Source organism: Aulostomus chinensis, chromosome 13, assembly GCF_037954235.1.
Source record: "Aulostomus chinensis isolate RoL2024-O1b breed Wild chromosome 13, RoL_Achi_v1.0, whole genome shotgun sequence".
NCBI lineage: Eukaryota > Metazoa > Chordata > Actinopteri > Syngnathiformes > Aulostomidae > Aulostomus > Aulostomus chinensis.
This window is the reverse complement of record NC_141332.1, coordinates 282,869-298,179: the sequence shown is the minus strand read 5'-3', so window position 1 is coordinate 298,179 and position 15,311 is coordinate 282,869.

The window sequence follows — 15,311 nt, the reverse complement described above, 5'->3', positions numbered from 1 at the left end:
CGTGAGCAGGTGATGTTCAGGGTGGCTCAGGTTTGTAGCCTCCTCCAGCATTGCCTGGGATCTGGGAAATTGGGAAGCCCAACGAAGATAGACGAAGTTAATATGAGTATATACATATGAGTGTATATATATATATATATATATATATCTATATATCAGTCTAAGCCTAGCCAGGAACCTTTTTTTTTTTACATTCTTCCATAACAACATTTTCAGGAATATATAAGTTGGTCTCGAGCTGGGAGGGGTTTCGAAAACACAACACAATGAAAGGACAAATGTGAACAAAAGGTGTCCGCAGCTTGAGAAGCTATAGCAACTGGCTGGTAATGGTTTATTCAATATTTATTGGGACTTCAATGTCTGACTTAAAATTGTGCTTTGAGCTGACCAGACACAGCTGACTGAAATCTTGTAAGGATTAGTAATTTGACAAACAGACTGGCCAATGAGGAGTCCCAAGAGGTGATTAGGACCATGGGCTTTAGGAGGAGGGGTTTTCCCTATTCCTGGAGGATTGATAAACAGGACACACAAGGCAGCTGGAGACAGCATGACAGCCAGCAGAGGAGTCAAACAGGCCGATGTGTTTAGACTCCAGTCCAAGGGCAGGGTACCAGGGAGTGTATGTTGTGCAAGGCGAGCTCGGGACAGAACTATAATAAATAAGTTACGTGCATCAATTTAGAGTATAGAGTATCCAATTTACCTAGTCCCCAAATGAAAGTCTTTGGATGGTGGGAAGAAGCCGGAGTACCTGGAGACCCTGGACAGGTCGCCAGTCCATCGCAGGGCCAACATAGAGAGACGAACAACCATTCACACTCACATTCATACCTATGGTCAATTTAGAGAATCCAATCAGCCTAGTCCCCAAATTGCATTTCTTTGGACGGTGGGAGGAAGCTGGAGTACCCGGAGAGAACCCACACAGGCACGGGGAGAACATGCAAACTCCACACAGAAGATCCTGTGCCCAAGCCGGGACTCAAACCTGGAACCTTCTCGCTGTGAGGCCACAGTGCTAACCACTGCACCACCGTGCTGCCTGCCCCCCCCCCCCCCCCACACACACACACACACAGGAATTCAGATGGCACTTCCTACACAAGTATCTTCTGTCTTTTAAAACAGCGACTCATTGAAGCAAGACGGTCGTATCACATTAAAATACCTTCTCAAAATTGTAAAAAAAGAGTAGAGGTTGCAGGAAAAAAAATGATACGAACAAGACTCAAATGCTTTAAGCAAGAATAGGGAGTTGTTTTTGAGGACATATAAATCTAATTATTATATTTAACATGGAAGCAAGCTTTCTCCTAAAAGACAGAATTGTCTGATTTGATATGGAGGAGTTCTAGTGTACACTGTACATACTAAATTAATTTAATATCTTCCTTTCATCAGGAGTAAAGACAAGTACTGGACAACAACAAAGGGAGTCACAGCCCTGTTTGGACCATGACCACTTTTAGCTATGGACCTGGATCTCTATGATGTTTCTTGATTTTCCTTAGTTCAACAGCTTTGGTTAAAATGCTGTATCCTTGATGGTATGTTGGCTTTTCTTCCTGAGTTTAGTGCCTGCTTTTGTTTAATGTAAAACCCCTTGAGTTTCTGACTTTTCTTGCACTTGGGTTCACTTTTTGTATTCTGGTGGCCAAATGGGTCAAAAATATACACATATATTTAATATTTTTGGTGTGAATGTAATGCTACATGTCAAGTCAAGTCAAGTCAATTTTATTTATATAGTGCCAAATCACAACAAAAGTTATCTCATGACACTTTACAGGTAGAGCAGGTCTAGTACCACACTCCTTCAATGAATTTACACCCAACAATTCTCCATGAGCAAGCACATCCTGCAACAGCGGCGACTAAAACCTTCCTTTTCACAGGCAGGAACGTCGTGCAGATCCAGGCTCAATGGGGATGGCCTTCTGCTTTGACCGGACATGAAAGCTGTGAGCAAATTCTCACAGGATCCAGTGTCTGTATTTTTTAAGGTTAGTGTGTCTGCTTCCTGGTGTTCAGCTGCATAACTGAAAAACAGCTTGTACCCACATAGTGAAAGGAAAGTGAGTGGAATGTGTCAGAGAAAAGGTATCCCTTTTGATGTCCTTAAAAATGTGTGTGTGTGTGTGTGTGTGTGTGTGTGTGTGTGTGTGTGTGTGTGTGTGTGTGTGTGTGTGTGTGTGTGTGCTCTCCCGAGCAGTAAAGTGTATTTTATTGGAGTTAACACTGAGGTCAAATAAAACAGATTTATATTTACGGATTACAAGCACTCTGCTAGCCAGTCCATAAAACAGAAACCAATCACACACACACACACACACACACACACACACACACACACACACACACACACACACACACACACACTGTGCAGCAGAGATATAATTGTTTCTGTAAGAAACAGCTTCCGAATAGGACTATATGTTTAACCTTTTTAGCCCTGAACTCAGACCTTAAGCTAGAAGGCAACTCCATTAACTCAGTGTCTTTGGGTGATCTCTTCTATCAAAGCAGAGAATATATATTTTTGCTGATGTCCAATACCATCCCCATCTAGTGTGTCAAACAGAGTTTACTCTCTAAAACAAGTGCTCCTCAATAAATTACCATCACAGAGAAAGTGTAACACTCCAAGTACCACAAAGTTAAAAATACAGTTGCATACAATCTCTGTTAAGCTCCTGACAATTCATTCATTCACAAGTTATTTTTTCCATTAATTCTGATTATTTGTTTTTTGTTGACCATTGTCAGCCACATTGTGAAAAGTGTAGCACTACAAATACCATCTCTTCCACACAGCTGTCATACACAGTCATGCACAGTGAGTGAAAACAATTTAGTATTTCACTCTTATGAACACAAACACACACACACACACACACACACACACACACACACACACACACACACACACACTTCAATGAACATTTTAAGCTCTCTGTGCACACAGTCCAGCAGTCTGGCTTGATTGATGTCAGCTTCAGTCTCAGGTCAGTTTTAACATCCATCCTGCTTCTGTATGTGATCTGGATCATGGTTCTCACAGAGAAGCTTTTCTCACAAAGGCGCATGGGCTTATCTGAGAGTGAAGGATATCCGCTGTGTCGCTCCATACAAAATTCCAAAAAGTGTTTATTGAAAGCCGACTTCAATGTTTCATCATAAGACCGTTCTATCAAAAATTCCTGCTCACTGACAGTGAAATCATTTGGCATATAAGAGATTTCAATGCTGAATGGATTTGTGATCCAGTTATTTGCTTCTGTCATCACAAGAAAATATCCATTGAACCGGATGTAGGTTTTATGTATTTATTGGTGAGAACTTTCCTACATACCATACAATAGGGCCTAGTCTCTTCCTTGATCCAACTGAATCTAAACTGGAGATAATTTGAGTCCTATCACCTTATCGTCTCACATTGTTTAGTTGCAAACATTAGCTAGAGCAGTTGCCCTGGATGCTCCAGCTGCACTGCTGGAACAACCACGAGCAACTACCACTCGTGCTTTGCTCACCATCATCAACTTAGGTTTCAACAATGCGAGTGTAAGTATTCTCCTCCTTCTTCGCATTTCTTATTCCTGATAGCTGGTTGTAGCCACTTTTGTAGAGTATGTTAACCTTTCATTCAACCTTTGCTCATGATCTTGCCATGGTATTAAAACTAAGCTATATTCTTCCAGTTCAATGGATTGAGTAAGCCCGCAATGTGAATGAACATGACCATGTAATAGTCTGACACAAAAATATTCCAAGACAGCGCGAACTTATTGGGAAATAATATTTGGTTTGTATATTTTCATTTAAAAGCATTCACTTTTTTGATAATGTCATTGTTTTTGAATTTTTCTGACTTGTTTCATTTCCATGAAATATTTTTGGAATTGGTGTGTGGCAACTCATAATTTAATAATGGCTCACAATGTAATAAACGCTCATAACGCAATAACTTAAATGTAAAAAAAATCATAATGTAATAATCGGCTCATGATGTAATAAAATCATGAGCGCATAACATAATAACGTCTCTGTGCATAATGTAATGTGATAATTTATTTCATTATGAGCCCAACTATCGAGCGACTCATAATGTAATAACAGCTCATACTGTAACAATGGCTTATATTGTGAGAAAAGTGTGGCATTATCACCATTTTTTACCTTTGCCATTCCTGCAGGGTGAAAGGTCCTACTTTCACATCTGTTATTGTCTGTCTGTATGTAAGCAGAATCACAAAATTTCTGCAAAATGTAGAGGAGCATTAAGTCCTTAACAACCACACCTGCACACTGACTAATTAGAATTCACAGACAGGCAGAGGCCTGTGTTTGACTATCATTTGTACATAGGTGGCACTAAAGTAACAGGGTGGATTAGGGAACAGGGAGGGGGACTGTAGTTTCAGAGCACAGCAAGGCGGTTCAAGGTTCAAGCCCCGGCTTGGGCATGGGATCTTTCTGTGTGTAGTTTGCATGTTCTCCCTGTACCTGTGTGGGTTCTGTCTGGCTTCCTCCCACAGTCCAAAGACATGCAAATGGGGACTTGGCTAATTGAATACTCTAAATTGGCCATAGGGATGACTGTGAGTGTGAATGCTTGTCTGTCTATACATGCTGGTCCTGCGATGGACTGGCAACCTGTCCAGGGTAAACCCCGCCTCACGCCCAAAAGCCACTGGAATAGGCTCCAGCCCCCCTGTGACCCTTAACAGGGATAAGTGGAAGAAATGGATGGATAAATGGAAAATGCTCTTAAACTACATGAACTACAGTCCCCCTCCCTGTTCTGTAATCCACCCTATCACTGTAGTGTAGGGTAGCCACCTATGTGCAAATCATAGTCAGAGCAGGCAGAGCAGGTCTAGTACCACACTTCTGCAATGAATTTACACCCAACAATTCTCCATGAGCAAGCACATTAGGTAACAGCGGTGACAAAAGCCTTCCCTTTAACAGACAAGAATGTTGAAGAGATCCAGGCTCAATGGGGACAGCCTTCTGCTTTGACCAGTTGGGGGGAAAGAGAGCAGGAGAGCGGGGCAGAGACAAAGACAGATAATGGAGGACAAATGATATACAGAATGAAACAGAAGGACAGAGATAAAGAGAGAGAGAAAGGGAATAGAATGATGGACAGATGAGGACATGAACAGGTGATGCTAAGGGTGGCAGCTTGAGCCTCCTAAGGTCTGTAGCCTCCTCCAGCAGCACCCGGGATCTGGGATGTGGGGAGCCCGAAGGCCCCGGTGAAGAAAATGAATTAGTAACACATACTGTATGAGTATGATTTATGTGTAACACATACAGGAGGACAGAGAGGAAAGAGAGGAGGCGAGAGAAGCCCAGTGCACCATGGGAGATCCCCCGGCAGTCTAAGCCTATAGCAGCATATCTAAGGGCTCGCTTAAGCAGCCCTAACTATAAGCCTGATCAAGTCTGCTCTCAAAGGTAGACAGGGTGTCCGAATCCCGGACCGAAACTGGGAGACGGTTCCACAGGAGGGGAGCTTGATTGCTGAAAGCTCTGGTTCCCATTCTATTTTTAGAGACTTGAGGAACCACAAGTAACCCTGCATCCTGGGAGTTAAGGGTTCTAGCTAGCTAATAGGGGACTATGAGCTCTGTCAAATATGAAGGTGCCTGATAGTTGAGGACTTTGTATGTTGGAAGGAGAATTTTGAATTCTATTCTAAATTTGAGAGGGAGCAAATGCAGAGAAGACAGTACAGGAGAGATATGGTCTCTTCTACTAGTTCTCATCAACACTTGAGAAGCAGCATTTTGGACGAGGTGGAGAGTTTTTCGTGACTTAGTGGTGCAGCCTGATAGGAGGGAATTGCAGTAATCCAGCCTGGAAGTGACAAAGGCATGGACTAGTTTTTCTGCATCTTTTTGAGACAGGATGTGCCTGATCTTAGCAATGTTACGTAAATGAAAGGAAGCAGTCCTAGAGATTTATTTAATGTGGGAGTTAAAGGACAGATCCTGATCGAAGAGAACTCCTAGGTTACTTACGGTAGTGCTGGGGGCCAGGGTGATGCCTCCCAGGGTACCTATCTCATTAGATAGGGCGCCTGTAAGGTGTTTTGTGCCCAAAAGAATAACTTCAGTTTTGTCAGAGTTTAATCAAAGGGAATTATGGGTTATCCATGTTTTTATTTCCTTTGGACAGGCCTCCAATTTAGTCAACTTATTTGTTTCATGTGGATGCATAGACAAGCACAGCTGTGTATCATCTCCATAGCAGTGAAAATTAATCAAGTGTTTCCTTATAATGTGACCTGGAGGAAGTAGGTATCGTGTGAAGAGGACTGGTCCAAGCACAGACCCTTGTGGAACACTGTAACTGACTGCAGTGGTTTCAGAGAGATTTTCATTAGTCAGTACGAACTGAGATGTGGAGAAAGTCACAGAGTTTTTTCGCAACTTCTTTCTCCAGAATTTTGGAGAGAAAAGGAGGATTTGATATTAGTCTGTTGTTGGCCAAAACTTCTAGATCCAGGGTTGTTTTTTTGAGAAGGGGTTTAATTACTGCTTCTTTAAAGGACTGTGGGACATAACCAGATAACAGCGACACATTGATCATATCTAAGGGAGAAGGGCTAACTCGGGGTACAGAGTCTTTAAGCAGCTTAGTTGGGATGGGGTCTAGAAGAGAGGTGGAGGGTTTAGAGGAGGAAATTATTGTACTAAGCTCATGAAGGCTAATGGGAGAAAAACTATCAAAGTGGGTGTTTGGTCCGACAGCTGCCTCTAAGGTTTCTGGGGTTATAGGTGCCATGTTGTCAGTTGATAGCAGATGGAGATCAATTTTCTCTCTTATAAGTAGAATTTTGTCATTAAAGAAGTCTATGAAATCTTTGCTCCCCAGGGAAACAGGAATACTTGGTTCAATAGAGCTGTGGCTCTCTGTCAGTCTGGCTATGGTACCAACAAGGAATCTTGGGTTGTTCTTCTGCTCCTCGATTAGTGCAGAGTAGTCGGCTGCTCTAGTTTTAACGGATTTCTTGTAGGTTTTAAACATATACCTGCATGCATGTACACATGGGCGGCAAGGTGGTGCAGTGGCTAGCATTTCCACCTCACAGCAAGAAGGCTCTGGAGCGGATAATAGGCTTAATCATCATCAGAATCAGAAGTCTGTGTCGTCACTGTATAACAAATATACAACAAAATTATTGCAGCACTATGTGTGGTGTGTTCATTCATTCATAAACACATCACAAAAAAATGTTAAAAGGTTAAAGTCATGTGGTAGCCATGTAATTTAAATAAATATTTTAGGTATATAGGGCTGCACGGTGGTGCAGTGGTTAGCACTGTGGCCTCACAGCAAGAAGGTTCGGGGTTCGAGTCCTGGCTGGGATCTGTGGGATCTTTCTGTGTGGAGTTTGCATGTTCTCCCCGTGCCTGCGTGGGTTCTCTCCGGGTACTCCAGCTTCCTCCCACCGTCCAAAGACATGCAATTTGGGGACTAGGCTGATTGGATTCTCTAAATTGACCATAGGTATGAATGTGAGTGTGAATGGTTGTTCGTCTCTCTATGTTGGCCGATGGACTGGCGACCTGTCCAGGGTGTACCCCACCTCTTGCCTGTAGATGCTGGGATAGGCTCCAGCCCCCCCGCGACCATTAATAGTAAGGAATAAGCGGAAGATGACGATGGATTTTAGGTATATTAAAGCTTTAAAGTCATCATCATCGTAATAGCTTTGAATATATACTGAATTATAATATGATATTTTAACAACACAATTATCCGTGAAGATCAAATACAGGCCTATATCCCAATGTTATATAATAATAAATTATAATAATATTTCAATTTAAGGGGGGATTGTTGACATAAAGGCCATTTTTTTTATTTTCACATGGTCTTGAAATTTATAAAATATACTGTATATTGTCTTCAATGAATGAATGAGAATGGAGCATGTTCTCCTGTTACAGATTGAACAATTTTTTTGATGATTTCAGGCTGTTAATATCACTCACAAAGCATGTGCCAGTGGAGAAAATCATCAGGAGGGCTTATAACAATGCAAGTGGATCAGTAGGGGTTTCATTCATTATATTTGGTTTCACTTGTCTGGTGCAGGAAGCTCCTGTGATCTCCTGTGACTGCATGTGTGGCACATATGAATGGGTGCTGCCGGAAATTACTATGAACCCAACCCAAGTGACTCAAGTGAGCCACACAAGCCTTGTCTTTTAAGAGTCATATCTATTGATCTTGAAACCTGCTATGAACCGTGAGCCGAGGGACTCACTCGAGTGACTCGCAGACCATGCATGCACAACTGTTGATTCACTCAGTCCACTCTGTTGATTGTTGGGGGTTTTTGTTATTACTGTGTTAAGGTTGCAAGAGGTTTTTGGGTAATGCCATTTGTAATTTTTATTGAAAATATCAGTCATATGGGGTGGCACGGTGGTGCAGTGGTTAGCACTGTCGCCTCACAGCAAGAGGGTTCCGGGTTTGAGTCCCGGCTCAGGCCCGGGATCTTTCTGTGTGGAGTTTGCATGTTCTCCCTGTGCCTGCATGGGTTCTCTCCGGGTACTCCGGCTTCCTCCCACAACCCAAAGACATGTAAATTGGGGACTAGGTGAATTGGATACTCTAAATTGACCGTAGGTATGACTGTGAGAGTGAATAGGCTCCAGCCCCCCCCCCCCACAACCCTTAAAAGGAAGTGGAAGCGGAAGAAAATGGATGGATGGATGGATGGATCAGTCATATGTGGTAGGACTCAACTGATCCAGGTTAATGCGCTGTTACAGATTATCAAATGATCTCAGTTGAGCCAGGCTGTGTGGAAAGTGTGGGAAAGGCAAGTGGAAAGGGAAGGTTCAGTCTGTACAAGGTTTTTTTGGTGCGCATGTTGTCCACAACAACAACAACTAATGTGGAAATTAATTTGTAAATAAGTCTTTAAAAAAAAAATCTGATTTTTGAAACCCATTTTTCGAACATCCAGTGCCAATTTGTCACAAATCCTGGGCAATACCTGTGGCTTGCCGGCAGTACTTATCTCTGTCAACCTGGGGAGAGCCCAGAACTGGACTCATGTGTCTTTCTATACATTGATGCATGTTTTTATGGAGAGTTCCTGAATAGTAAACCCATGGAGACACAGGGAGAACATACAAACTCCACACAGAAAGGCCCTTTTGCCGACCCCATCCAAGATGTGGGCCCTGGTGACATGGAGGAGAGGACACACCACATAGCACTGCAGTGTCCTCTGCAGGAATCACACCCAGGACCTTCTCGCTGTGAGAAGCCACCTTGCCCCCTGTAAATAGCTCTTTAAGAAAGTCAAGGACCTGCAGTCATATTCTAACTACAGACCAATATGTCTGTTAAACTTAGCTTAAAGTTTATACTCCAAATTATTGTCATTTTGCAAAGAGAGGTTTACAGATAAACACATTCATGTTGACCAATCCAGTTTTATAAGAGGCCACTAAACAAATGTGTGCACCCTGTATCATCCTGTCACTTAATGCTGAAAAAGTGGTTAACAGGCTCAAGTGGCTGTACTTACTAGAGATGAGCTAAGTATGGATACTCAAGTTGTGACAAGGCCAAGTAAATAACAAGTAACAATGTGTCATTATCTGTGCTTGGGGGGTTAAAAAAATGTAAATATGTACAAAGATATCTCCTTATATTATTGATTCTCTATTGTTTTCTTTATCATATATTGTTTTTACTGTGAAATGGAGAACTGCAATCCAACCATTTCCCTCAAGGTATTAATAAAGGATTTCAGATTCAAATTCTGATTCTGATTCAAGGAGAGAAATTCTCATTTTGTGTCTGTACAAACTTCGCTTAAAGGTAGCCAGCCTGTCTGTCACTCACAGAAGATAGATTCATTTCCTTGTTACTGATTGCAGACACAGCTTCACTGTGTACAGGAATCACTTCTCTTATAACAACTGTTTCTGTTTGGAAAGTAACCAATAAGTAGAGTGCTGTAGGTCATCGGACCCCGTGTTTAGACATGGTTGAATGAAGCTCGCTTTTTTTCTTTCTAAATCGGATCACACATTGGGTTGCACATTGCTAGTAAAACAGACTAGGTGCTTTTATTAAAAATGTAATAAGCACAGTATCATCCAAAGGTCCACAGTCTCAGTTCTTTTAAATATTAATGAATTAAAAACCATCAACCATCATCTGGCTAGCAAATAACTCCCTGTGATGGTTCCACAAGCTGCAGTGCAATAGGTGGCAAGATGCTGAGAAAGTGTTGGGCTTGTGTACAAGTTGTCTGGGATGGGATCAACAGAGACAACATGGGCCTGCCAGTGATGGTGATGATGACCAGGTGCGGTGGTGTAATCCAGAGGAGCCAGATGTGGAGCCACCACTGCCAAAGTTTGAGCCAAAATACCCATCAGGGCCCAGGATTGACATGACAGTTGCATGGTGACCACTGAGCTTGTTCAAGCAGTAACCTTTCCCCAGCAGAATGAAGTTCTTTAGGTCCATGACTGGTGTAAAACTGAGACCTTCCCCCTGAACATTGACAGTTTTTCCTTAGTAAACAAAGAAATTCCTCACATATCCAGAAGAGGAATCTGGGAGGAATGCTGTAGAGAGGGAAGATAAATGCCAGACTGGGCTGCAAAAGTTACAGGTAAAGACAGAAACCGGTTTAATTAACAATTTATTGAATGGGCACCACAGAGGCAGTTGACATGTAGGGTGTAGAGGATCTTCAGTTGGAAATGAATACAACTGAAGCAAACACTACAGATGAACACAAAGATGTATTTTAACTAAAGAGGAATCTTTTCACTTGGCAAAACAGGAGAAGATAAAGATCTTGACTGAGAACATGTGTTTGAGGAAGTCATGGATGAGGGAAAGAAGTTTATTTCCACCAGGTGGGTGTGCAATTTTAAAGACACGCACACTGGACAAATACACAAAGTACGACTTGTGGAGGCTTCGGGTATTTGAGAGCCTTTGACAAGTTGGAAGTATCAGGACTGCGAAAGGACTCACCCCGCCTCGGAGTCTCTTCAGCTGCTTCTGGCAGTTATTCATCAAAGACAATGGACACTTCATTCAATGGACATAAAAATTGTGTTCCTACAAGGTATGGCAGTATCATGTTACATCTATATTAAACCACCTCCAGAAGCTAAGAATGAGGGAAAATTAATGAAGCTCAAGGAGTACGTGTATGGCCTTACAGTTGCTTCCTTATATTGGTACAACAGAGTTAAAGAAATAGTGCTGACTTCAGGAGGTAAAATGTCCCAAGTTGATCCTGCTGTTTTCTACTGGCTAGATCAGGAGTGTGCTGTAAGTGGTGTTTTGGTTACGTAGATGACTTCATATGGGGGGGCACAAAGTTTCCCTACAACTGTTATATCTCAACTCAGATCTGCATTCCTCACGTGTCCGGAGGAACATAGAAAATTCTGTTATGTGGGAATAGACTTTGTGACAGTCAACAGAAATGTGCAAATACACCAAGAGTGCAGGGGGGCAGGAGCCTATTCAAGCAGCCTTTGGGTGAGAGGCGGGGTACACCCTAAACAGATCACCAGTTCATCGCAGGGCCAACATATATAGACAGACAACCATTTGCTCTCACGGCCACACCTATGGTCAATATAGAGTATTCAATTAACCTTGTCCCATTTGCATGTCTTTGGACTGTGGGAGGAAGCCGGAGTACCCAGAGAGAATCCATGCCGCATCCATGATGCAACGGTACTAACCACTGCACGGCAGTGCCACCCTGGCAGTAAACATAAAGATAAATGAAGGAAAAAGAATACAAATTAAAACTAACTTAATCAGATTTGGTCGTACAGTGGTCCCTCGTTTATCGCGGGGGATACATTCTAAAATAACCCGCAATAGACAAAATCTGCGAAGTAATCAGCTTTATTTTTTAAATTTTTATACATGTTTTAAGGCCGTAAAACCCCTAACCACACACTTTATACACTTTTCTCAGACAGGCATGAACATTTTCTCACAGTTCTCTCTTATTTAAACACTCTCAAAGTTCAAACTTTTGCAGATTTAAAAAAATAAGTACAATATTAGTCAATGAAACCAAAGATCAAAACCTGTTTTCAAGCCCAAAAATTTTTAACAAATTTAATTTTAATGATCAATCTACGAGGTTTGACACATAAGAAATTATTACCAGTAACTCACGCGTATTTCACAGTTCCTCTGACGGTACCTCTTTGTTCTGGCGCTGCTCCGCTGTAACGTCTTTTTCCTCTGACGGCCTTGGTGCAGGTTTTCCACCCGAAACCAAGTTTTAAGCTTTTAAGTTTTAAGTAGAAAACTTGCAAACATACAGCACTTCAAAGTCACACTGCTAGCGATTGAACAGTTATGTAAATCTGGCTAGCCGAACACATTCTGTACTCCCTTAGCTAATCAGGATGCAGAACATATGTGCGGTTCTCCCTTAGCCAATCAGGATGCTGAACACAATGCGTGTTCATACTGTACACTGTAAAAAAAAAGCATGCAAAATTACACGAAAAAAATCTGCGAAACAATGAGGCCGCGATAGGTGAACCGCGTTATAGCGAGGGACCACTGTATTTTTAATAATAACAATCATATATTTCCTAAGTGTAACCTGCATGTGTGTTCTTTTCTCTTATAGGAGAGATCTATACTGCTGACAATACAATATCTAAATCTAGGGTCTGTGTTACAAATCTTAGACCTAAGACCATACAGCTCAGAATTATCAAAGGGTTACTCAGATTCATGCTCACTGATCTTCTAGGTTTGGGAAAGGAGATTGGCAGTAGCAGGCTCTGCAAGGGAATAAATAAGAGCTCCAACCCGCACAACACACAGGACCACAGGTTTATCCATCCATCCATCGTCTTCCGCTTATTCCTGTTAAGGGTCGTGGGGGGGCTGGGGCCTATCCCAGCGGCTACAGGCGAGTGGCGGGGTACACCCTGGACAGGTCGCAAGTCCATCGCAGGGCCAACATATAGAGACAAACAACCATTCACACTCACATTCATACCTACAGTCAATTTAGAGTATCCAATTAGCCTAGTTCTCAATTGCATGTCTTTTGGACGGTGGGAAGAAGCTGGAGTACCTGGAAAGAACCCACGCAGGCACAGGGAGGACATGCAAACTCCACACAGAAAGATCCCGTGCCCCAGCAGGGACTCAAACCCAGAACCTTCTTGCTATGAGGTGACAGTTCTAACCACTGCACCACCGTGCCGCCTAACCACAGGTTTATAACAGAAAACTATCTTTATATAAATATTCTGTTCAGTTCCATGTACCTTTTGTTAAAGTAGATATATCTTTGTATAAAAATAAATAACTCAAACATACCACAAAAAATAACCAAAATGGATGTAAATTAAATAAAATGAAATATTTATCCCCCCCAAGAATTAAGAAAATGTGCATTTTTTTAAGGAAAAAAAATGTGGTACAGCTTCACTCTTTCTCCGTTAGACTCTCTTAAATTCACTTCAACTTGTTGATCTTGCTGGTTTGAACCCTTTAATTTGAATGTTCATTGGTTGTCAAACTTCAGTTCCTTATGATGTCAGTTTTATTCAGTTATCAGTTCCTCTTGGTTGTCAACTGTCATTTATTGGTTAATCTAGGGCCCAAGAACAAAAAATAACCTGAGTTTCAGGCGGAATGAAGTAGCAAAAAATGGATAAAGAGGTCTCAGGTTAGTTCCCTTTAATTTTGGTTCCTACTGCCCTCCTGGTGTGGCAAGCATCCTCATGTTGATGTTCTGACATGCAGAAGGCAACCAACGAACAGCAATGAAGTCCTGGACGAAGGTGAAGCAGTTCCTCACATGGCACAGACAAAATCGTTCCTCAAAAAAAATAAACAGTCAGCACACAAGCGTGCAGAACCAAACTTTCACAATTTTAAATGTCCTTGGTTTCAAAATAAAAAGTAAATAGCATTTTAATTGGTTAACCCATACATATGAATTATATATTCCCTTTTTTAACACATGAAATTAATATCTGAAATTAATTGAACAAACATGTACATCCAGTACCATTATCATTTCTCTGCATCACTCGCAGTTGGGGTTACAGCAACAGCTACGTGAGCTGCGCATAGAATCATTAGCAGGCCGCAGCAGAATCAGCAGTCTGGGAGGAAAAACTGCTAAACACTTATCAAAACAATCAATATAAACCTGTCACATCGTCACAATATTATGAAAATCACATTTCCAGGACCATTAACCATTTACCATTAATTCTGACTGGTTATTTATTTATTTTTCTCAATGCGCTGAACTGCAATGATAATGATCCACATATTTGTGCAATGATGCATTTCAGCTGCAGCGTAACATCATGGTCGCAAAGGTTTACGCAGGACTACAGGGACCTTGCTGCTGGATTTAAAGGGGATGTCCATTAGCGCAGCTTCAAGGAACACGCCACCTGGTAACCCATAACTTTCGTTGGGTTCAAGCACGAATGTGGTTTGACTGTTCTTTTTCAGCCTAACATCACTTATGACACAGCACTTTTTCATTTTGCATGTAACCTGACAGGATATGCATAGTTGTCGAGGCCACGGATCCGGGCAGTGTGCTGGAAGATCACTGCAAGGTCTCTGGAGGTGAGTTGGTGAATGAACTCTGGACCATCACGTTCAAGTACTCGTTCATAGAGTCTGAATAACACATTTGTACCAATCAACAGGGGGGTCCTGCTGTTGAATTGACACTCTGGCACCACAAGAGCTAACACGGCTAGCTCCTCTTCCCTGCCAGGAACAGAGGCGGAAAGTGACACAAGCTTCTATGTAGCCAAAGTAGGGGACCTGTTGGCCACCAGCTCCCTTGATTTCAAGAAGAGCTTGAATAGGATGTACAGGTAAGTGGGACAGATGGTTCTTATGAAAACACTCAAACACTGTTGTAACTTGAAAGGACAGGAAGACAACAAGGACTTATAAGTCCTGGAGGTATGGACCGCTCGGGTACGGTAAGTCTCAGTCATTGTCTGCGTTATGATTCTCTTTTGTGTTTCAGTACCATGAACTGATTTGTTGGGACAGGGTTATCCTCAACTACAGCTCCTGGATGTCCCATGACAGGAGCTGCTGCTAGTTAAAAGCAAATGGCAAAGCAGCCTACTGAGCTAAGAACTTATCCTGCCTCTCTCTAAGTTCTGTTTTTTTCCTACAAACTGGTGTGGGGTTAGGTTCGTTTGCGCAATGAGCAGCAACGTGGTTGTCTTCCCCACACCTAAAACAAAACCACACCC